The sequence below is a fragment of the Astyanax mexicanus genome, chromosome 7 (genome assembly GCF_023375975.1).
Source record: "Astyanax mexicanus isolate ESR-SI-001 chromosome 7, AstMex3_surface, whole genome shotgun sequence".
In the NCBI taxonomy this organism is placed as follows: Eukaryota; Metazoa; Chordata; class Actinopteri; order Characiformes; family Acestrorhamphidae; genus Astyanax; species Astyanax mexicanus.
The window spans coordinates 26,274,026-26,283,800 of NC_064414.1; positions in this window are offsets into that span (position 1 = coordinate 26,274,026).

Sequence of the window (9,775 nt, forward strand, 5' to 3'; positions counted from 1 at the left end):
GAGAACACACTCTTATTTCATGAGCTGAATGGATGGGAAGGCTCTGTGGAATTGAACATTACACACCTCCGCTCAGAGTGTCAGCGTCTAATTAGCTCCTATCATCACACAATGGAAAAAGAGCAAATATGAGCAGAGCTTAAATTGAGCGGAATTTTCAACGGAGTGGAAGTGTTGATACAGACGGCGATTGGTCGTTTAGAGCTGAGATGTTTGCGTGTTTTATTTCTCTGAACTGGGAGAGCGGAGGAGGGGTGGGGGTGGTGGTGTGGTGGGGTAAGAATGGCCGGCCTTCACCTTTAAGGTAGCTCTCTGACGCCACAGGGGAAGTTTGGAGTGTTTTTTTTTTCTCCTTTTCCTTTTTTCCACTTTTGCTGAAACGTCCCTTTGACTGAGTCAGTGCTTCACACAGGGCCTTACTGAGAGTCAGCACCACTCAGTGTGTGTGTGTGTGTGTGTGTGTGTGTGTATGTGTGTGAGTGGTGTTTTCATTGGTCTCCTCCCCAGTTCACTTTCACAGTACTCCCTTTCTCAAAACGGCACCACACACACTCACACACACACACTTAGACACACTTACAAAACCCTCTTTCTCCACTGTACTCTCTCTCTCTCTCTCTCTCTCCCTCTCTCTCTATTTCTCCCTCTCTCTCTCCCTCTCTCTCTATTTCTCCCTCTCTCTCTCTCTCTCTCTCTCTCTCTCTCTCTCTCTCTCTCCCTCTCTCTCTATTTCTCCCTCTCTCTCTCTCTCTCCCTCTTATACACAAACTAAGCAAAGTACTGCTCGCATTACCTTTCACACTCTTTCCTTAAAGCATTCAGCCTGTATTTGAGTTTTCCCAGTGTAATGAAAGTCTGATTGGTGTAGTATTCTTATTGACCTGTATGTGACCTCTCTCTCTCTCTCTCTCTCATATATATATATATATATATATATATATATATATATATATATATATATATATATATATATATATATGTATATATATATATACAGCTCTGGAAAAAAAAAAAGAGACCCCTAAAAATGTATGGGTTTCTTTGATTTTACCTAATCAAGAGAGATCTGATCACAAGCCAGGAGTGGGATAAAGTTATCCAAAAGCAGTGTGTAAGACTGGAGGAGGAGAACATGCCAAGATGCATGAAAACTGTGATTAAAAAGCAGGTTTATTTCACCAAACATTGATTTCTGCACTTTTTCTGGATATTATGCTATTGATAAGTACATGTTTGAGTAAATGAATGTTGTTGTTTTATTCTATAAACTACTGACAACATTTCTCCCAAATTACAAATAAAAATATTGTAATTTAGAGCATTTATTTGCAGAAAATCAGAAATGGCTGAAATAACAAAAAAGACTTAGAGCTTTCAGACCTCAATTAATGCAAAGACAACAAGTTCATATCCATAAATCAGTTCAAAAATCTGTATTGGGTGGAATATCCCTGGTTTTTAATTACAGTTTTTATGCATCTTGGCATGTTCTCCTCCACCAGTCTTACACACTGCTTTTAGATAACTTTATTTCACTCCTGGTGCAAAACATCATGCAGTTCAGCTTGGTTTGATGGCTTGTGATCATCCTTACTCTTGATTATATTCCAGAGGTTATCAATTTGGTAAAATAAAAGAAACTCACTATTATCTTTTTTCTAAAGGTGTTTAAATATCATCAAATGTTTTATAAAAGTAAATTTAACTAATGGCACAAATGGAGATACTCTGAGGATAATGAATTTTGTGTAGAGACAGCACTGATATGAATAACATAAAACATTAAATGATGCTGGAGTTACATTCTGGCGCCTGTAATGTCTCCAACTTTTAAGGTGGAATGGAAAATTCCAGTTAGAAGCAGGCAATTAAGAGGCCTGTTATAGCCTCGTGGGCACAGCCATGTTTATCTAGCATCATAAATGCCTGCATTCTGGATTTTATAGCAGAAGTGTTTAACTGGGATTATGTGATGAGATGATTAGACCACTAGAGCAAAATATTTCTGCTGTATTTATACAAAGTAATTAGACTTTATAGAGAGCACACTGTATGATGTTGGAAGAGAATTTAACAGATAAATTTGATGAGCCAGGTAGGATTAAAGTCATTTTTTTATCATGTTTTGAGACATTTTCTAAAGTCTCATTTATTAGGCTTTTTTTAAATGTTATAATCTTCACTGCCCACATGCTACTATGCATCCTTTACTTTAGCATAGATGTTGCAGTACAACAGTGCAGTTAGTACTGGGCAGTTCACAGCCACAATATTTGACAACAACAAACAGAATGGAAGGGGTGGAGATCATAATAATGCACTAAAAACTACAAAAAAAGGGGTGAAAGAGGCAGTGGAGGTGTTCATTCCATCTGTAGCCATAGGCTTGTAGAGAACCTGAACAAATACAGATTAATAATACATCAATATGCCCATATCTGTATTAATGTTGGGCATAAATGGGCATTTAATTCTAAAATAATGTTTATTAAAAACATCTACAGAAACGTCCTTGCCCTGTTCCCTGTCTGTCTCTGTATCTCATGTGCTCTCTGTGTTTGTTTACCTCTGTTCTCCGCCCCAGTCCTGTTTTCTCCAAGTGCCCCTGTCTGTGATTATTTGTAGCTCCGCCCCCTCATTACCTGAACACAGGTGTTTCCTATTTTCAGTTACTCCTTGTGTTTTAACCAGAGATGGAAAAAGTACAGAAACATTGTAGTTAAGTAAAAGTACCTTTACTTTGCTAAAATTCTACTCAAGTAAAAGTACCCATCTAAAAATCTACTCGAGTAAAAGTAAAAAAAGTACTTAATTTAAAATGTACATAGTTACATAGTTACTTTTAATAATTTGATGTAACAAAAGTACAACAAATCATAAATTAAATTGTTTTTAACGAACTATTATTTCACATAATGATTGGAAAATACTGGACCTTTCAGGCAGCATTCGTTCACACCACCCCATAAAACATTTTTAAGAACAAGTGGCATAGGTTTCTATGATCCATTTTTTTTCTTTACTGTTAAAAAGTTATTGTAATAGGTGACTAAACTGTAATTTTATAGTTTTACAGTTCATTATTATTTTTTATCTTGCCATTGCTCTGCTTTAGCTGCTATTTACATGTTTTTTTAACATTTAAGCAGACTGTTTAGTGATAAAAATATTTACCACCACATGCTTTTGCAGGTTTGATGTGGAAGTTTTGAAAGCTGACAGCTCTGTCTGGCGGGGCAGGTACATTTTGTATTGCATGAGGACATTATTGCCTCGTTATTCCATGCGTGAGCATCCATGCACCGGTGCATCCGTGTTTTTTTTTTTTTTTAATTCAGACAATTGTTTTTTTTTCCCAGCATTTTATTTTTTACTCAGTAATGTAAAGTAAATTACTTGTGTCAAAATGTACAAAATCTACTCAATTACAGTAATTTGAGTAAATGTAATTCATTACTTTCCACCTCTGGTTTTAACAGCCCCCCTGTTCCTCTTCCTCATCTGGTGTTGTACGTTTTACGTCCGTTAGGTTGCACGTATATTTATTTTCTCAGTCTACAGTTTTCTCCATGTTTCTTCCTGTTTTTGATTTAGTTTTGCTTTATTGTTTTGTTTGTCCGTGTTTTCTCCCTGCTGCATTCCTGATAATCTGATGCAAATAATTGAAATAACAAAAAAAAGAACCATTGTTAATTATGTGAGATTAAAATGTAAGTGACATTAGCATTAAGAGTTGTTCTGAACGTTTTTAGACCCTGGGTATTAAAAACTAAATTAAGCAACTTTTGTCTGTTGGCCTCATGTATATAAGAAAAGCCAGTTTTAATCACTATAAAAGAAAGCCTTTTGAAGATGATCTTCAAAGTGGAGAATTGTAATGTTAATTTACACTTGATGTATAATTGATGTATAAAAAATTGTGAAAGCCTTGAGAAATTAATGCTACACATACATGAGGTGCAGTACACACAAAATAGGTATGGGACACTGCATCCACTTAACAGCATTAAAATACTGGAAACTTCATGAAAAAGGACTGTATAATGATCCACAATTACACACATCTGTCATCATATCGTGTTCTAGCTCCTGTGTCTAATGAAATTTTCGATTGGAAGCTTTAGTTTCATGCATGGAACATATGCATACTGTATATACTTATATATTAACATACAGTGGTGTGAAACAGTGCCCTTTTCAAGGTTTCAATTTGTTTTGCATGTTTGTCACTCTTAAATGTTTTAGATCACAAAAGACAACATAAGTAAACACAAAATACAGTTTTTAAATGAAGGTTTTAATTATTACAGGATAAAAAATCCAAACCTACATGAGCCTGTATGAAAAAGTGTTTGCCCCTCAGTTAAAACATAACTATGGATTATGAGTTATATTTCTCTAGCCACACCCTGGCCTGATTACTGCCTCACCTGCTTTCAATTAAGAAATAACTTAAATATAACCTGCCTGACAAAGCTAAGTAGACCAAAATATGCTCAAAGGCTCGACATCATGCCAGTAACTGAAGAAATTCAGAAACAAATGAGAAATAAAATAATTTATAATATATATATATATCAGTCTAAAGGCCCTGTCCCACTGCGATTGCATCTAAATATCCACTAAAGTACGTCCAAATTTATCAGAAAAAACACTGCGTCCACTGAGTGAACGCGCTGCGTCCAAAATATAGACCAAATTACGTCCATATTCCGTCTAAATTGAAGTTGGACGCCGACTTCCAAATTTGTACGTCGACTTCCACTCTTTGGACGTCGACTTCCACTTTTTGGACGTCGACTTCCAACTATATATGGTTGTTTTTTCTAGTGAATCATCATTTCTTCTTGAGCTACAAGAGAGAGCACATCTATTCTCTTCTACACAACCATGGACCACAGATTCCTTGCAGTGATGGTGCAGCAGCAGAACATACTCCTCCATGTGCTGGACCAGACCGGGAGGAGGAGGAGGCGGCAGCAGGAGAGGACTGTATGGGTCAGGCCTTGGATTGTACGCCGGGTGGAGTTTGGACTGTATGAACGGCTGATGGTAAAGCGATGGACGCCAGAAAAATATTTTTATGGACGTCGACGTCCACCTGTACGTGCCGTCCAAATATCCACTAAACTACGTCCAGATTGCGTCTAAATATCCACTAAATATCCACTAAACTGCGTCCACTGAAATTTGGACATACTTTAGTGGATATTTAGACGCAATCGCAGTGGGACAGGGCCTTAAAAAGATTATAAAGCTATTTCTAAAGTTTTGGGACATTTTCCACAAATAGCAAAAATGTGGAACAGTGGCGAACCTTCCCAGAAGTGACCTGCCAACCCAAACTACCAAAAGAGTGCAGCGATGACTCATCCAAGAGGTCACAAAAAACCCCACAACAACATCCAAAGAACTGCAGGCCTCAATTTCCTCAGTTATGGTCAGGGTTTAAAACTGATAAAAAAAAACAATGCTGAGCAAAAAAAACATTAAGACTTTTTACAATTTTGGCAGAAAACATTTTGATGATCCCTAAGACTTTGGGGTAAACATTCTGTTGACTGACGAGACAAAAGTTCAACATTTTGGAAGGTGTGTGTCCCGTTATATCTGGAATAAAAGTAACACCACACTTCAGAACCTACAGTAAAACATGGTGGTGGTAGTGTGATGATAAATGGAACCTTGATCAAAAAATCCTAAAGGAGAATGTCCGCTCAAGCTGAAACGAACTTGGATTCTGCAGCAGGACAATGATCCAAAAGCACACCAGCAAGTCCATCTCTAAATGACTGAAGAGAAACAAAGTGAAGAATTTGGAGTGGCCTAGTCAAAGTTCTGACCTGAATCTGATTGAGATTCTGTAACATGACCTTAAAAAGGTAGTTTATGCTGAAAAACCTTCCAATGTGGCGGAATTAAAATAATTAATGGAACAAAATTCCTCCACAGTGCTGTGAAAGACTCATTGCTAGTTATTGCAAACACTTTATTGCAGTTGGAGCTGCTATTGGTGGCCCGACCAGTTATTAGCTTTAGGTGCAAACACATTTTCACACAGGGTCATGTAGGTTTGAAATTTTTTTCTCCTTTAATAATTAAAACCTTGATTTAAAAACAGCATTTTGTGTTTGTTTGTGTTGTTTTCCACAAACATTTAAATTTGTTTAATGATCTGAAACATTTACGAGTGACAAACATGCTAAAACTAAGAAATCATGGTAACAGTTTATAATACAGCCCACGGTTTAGAGTGTAGGTTTCCTTTACTTATGGTGTAACTTCTCTGGATGAAGCAGTACATTCAAAATACTTACAGGGCCCTACATGTACTTTAACTAAGGGAATAATTAAAAAACAAGCAGAAACAAGAGAGTAACAACTAGGTAACTTTCCCAACACTTATGGTGTAACTGCTCTCTAGGAATCAGTATATAGAAAATACTAATGGGCTCCTACTCGTACTTAAATGTAGGTACAAATAAAATCACAGGAGAACTATCAATTTCCCTAAACTAAAATATATAATCATTTTGCCCTTTGTCCATAGCAGTTATGAAGGCTTCATTCCAGTCACACTCCAGGGAATTATTATTATTATTATTTTATTAGTTTAAATATGAAAGTAAGACTAAAATGCAATAATATTTATTTAGCCTTAATAACTCAATCAGGATAGATAGATAGATAGATAGATAGATAGATAGATAGATAGATAGATAGATAGATAGATAGATAGATAGATAGATAGATAGATAGATAGATAGAGACATTGATTATGAAAGTGACTGATCTGACATAGAAATATAATGTCCATGTGGTGTGACTGAGATAAAAAATATATAAATATATACTGAGATAAAAAAAAATATATATATTAATTAATACACAGAAACCACAAGGTTTTATATTAATGCTTAATGAACCCACACCTCACCTGATTTGTCTGATTTGACTGTTCTTACTATGTATGTACACAGTACTTTCCCTATTAAACCCAGGCAGTATTATAAAGCATTACTGAAATCATCCATAGGCAAACACTTTTCACACCACTGTTTATACCTGTACACAAAGAGATACATTATAAACTGTATAGTGATGTACGAGGATTCTGACACAATACTCATCACTCATGCACAACTTGCCAGTTCAAAGGTGGGCTCATTTTAATCTCATTTCATTATCAGTGTAATGAAACATATTAATTTTCATTGTTAGACCTGTCGTTACATCCATTTCACACTCGGAAACGGCGTGGCAGATTAATTATCAAGCTAATGGAGCATCCCGATGATTGGATCGTGCCTTCATGCCTCGTTTTTAGGAGTCACAGGCACTAACACACACACACACACATACACACACACACTCACTCACACAGAAACACACACACACACAGAAAGAGAGAGAGAGCCACACGCACACATGGATCATAATGGAGCTCATGCAGTGAATTGCTGTTGATAATGAGGCAGATGTCTGTCTGCAGGCCTAGCACAGCAGGGACACACACACACACTCTACTTACTCTCTCTTTCTCTCTCTCTCTCTCTCTCTCTCTCTCTCTCTCTTTCTCTCTCACTTTCACCCCTCCCTCCCTCTCTCTCTCTCATCATTTCATTCATCCGCTTCCCCCAGAAGTTTTAATTACCCCTCTCCAGACAGAGAGAGGTGCGACCGTCCTGTATGAGTGTGTGAGAGTGTGTGTGTATATATAAGTGTGTGTGTGTGTGTGTGTGTGCTCAAGGTCAGTCCTCATAGCTTTGGAGGAACAGAGTTGAGTCTGGGTCTCCCCTTTCTCACAACTCTCTAACTCTCTCCACCAATCACGGCGCATCCTCGCATTCTTTTCCATCCTCTCCGCCCAATCGCAGCGCACCGTTTTTGCCCCCTATAAAGCCAATCATGCTGATTAATTTATTCACAGAAACCTCTCCCCTCTTTTTCTTTTTTCTTTCCTTTTTTTTGTATTTTATCCCCCCGCAGGAATGAGCGTCGTTCCATACTCCCCCCCAACACCACCAGCACCACCACCGTAGGCTTGCTCTCTTTTTTTTCTCTCACTCTCCTGCTCTCCCTCCACCTCCCTCCTTTCATTCCTTTATTGCGAAGAATGCGGCTTATTCTTTTACAGCCTCTTTTAGTATGTAACCCCTCTCTCTCCTTCTTCTCCCCTTCTTTTCGCTCTTTCTTCCGCTCCTCTCCAAAGTAATTAGACAGAGGCGTGTAAAGAGGAGAAATTCATTTCTTTGAAAGGGACGGAGAACAAAAGAGAGAGAAAGAGAGAGATTGAGAGAGAGAGAGAGCACAAACTTATGCTGTTAAGTGTCATTGTGCCACTCCACTGAACGTGGAGGAAATAAAAAACGGGATTACTGATAAATAAACCCTCCTCTCTTACTTAAACAACACACACACACACACACACACACACACACACACACACACACACACACACAGGGTCCCTATCCCCTTCTCCCGCCTTTTTTCTCCCTTCCTCTCTCTCTCTCTCTCTCCCGCTCTCTCTTTTTCTCTATCCATGGCCGCAGGGTGAAGAGCCTTACATCATCGCTTCCTGTAGTAAACAGGTGTGAGAAGGAGAGAGAGGAGAAGAAAAGAAAGAAGAAGATAAAGAGGTGTGGAAAGGCCTCCCTGTGTAAAGGCCTCTCTCTTTTTCTGCTGCCCGCCGCCACCGCTTAGCCCCGTCTTCAGACCGACCTTCTGTCTGTGAGGCCCGGGCCTCTAACAGTCTAACAGCCGGGACAAACCTCGCCAACAAAGCAGCAGCGCATCCCCCTCAAAGCCCCTCACCTCCCAGAGCATTGGCCAGTCTCACTGACCCCCTCACCGGCTCCCACCGCCATTATTCCACCACCTATTTAACTCTCATTATTATCTATCTACCTCATCTAACACTGCACTGAACAAGAAAGAAGGAACAAGACTGAAGAAGAACACTGTTCGATCAAAAAGAAAGAGCATTTACATGGTAAAAAAGTAAAAAACAGTTAAACAGTTAAGAGTTGATTTTCCCATAATTTTGAGAGTGTAATTTTAATTTATACAGATTTAACACATAAACAAATATGAATGAATAAAGTTCAACTTATCTAGCCTCTTTCTAGAAGCCCAAGGATGTTTATAGTTCAATTTCGATATTTGCAAGTGGTTCAAGTATTTAGAGTATCCAATTTACCTGATCTCCATGTTTTTGGACTGTGGGAGGGAACCAGGTCAAGGGTGCGAGTAACACAAACGTAATGCAATAGTTACTTTTACTGGTAACTAGTTACTTTTATAGTGGAGTAACTTAGTTAGTAACTCAGTTACTTTTTTGGAGAAGTAACTAATAACTATAACTAACAATAACTAATTATTATAACTAATAATTTCAAAGTAATGTGCCCAACACTGTTCAGGACAAGCTGAAAGGTGCAGAACTGTCACTGAAAATGAAAAAAAGCATGTAAAAAAAAACAGTGATATTACATAGTCAGCTTCACTGAAGTCACATAGTGCAGTTTGCAACATTCTAAGCTTGAAATAGGAATGATAGCAATATTCTTCTCCCTTTAACAAGTCAATGGAGTGTAATATATAATATTAAAGCTGTTATTTTAAGACACAAATGTCACATATTGCTGCTTTAAGTCTGAAACCTATTCATATTGAGCTTAAATATGAACGTCAAAATGTTTAATTACATTTTATTTGAACCACCTGTCAATGGACTTATATGCATTTCTGGGCAAGCTAAAAGGTGCAGGACTGT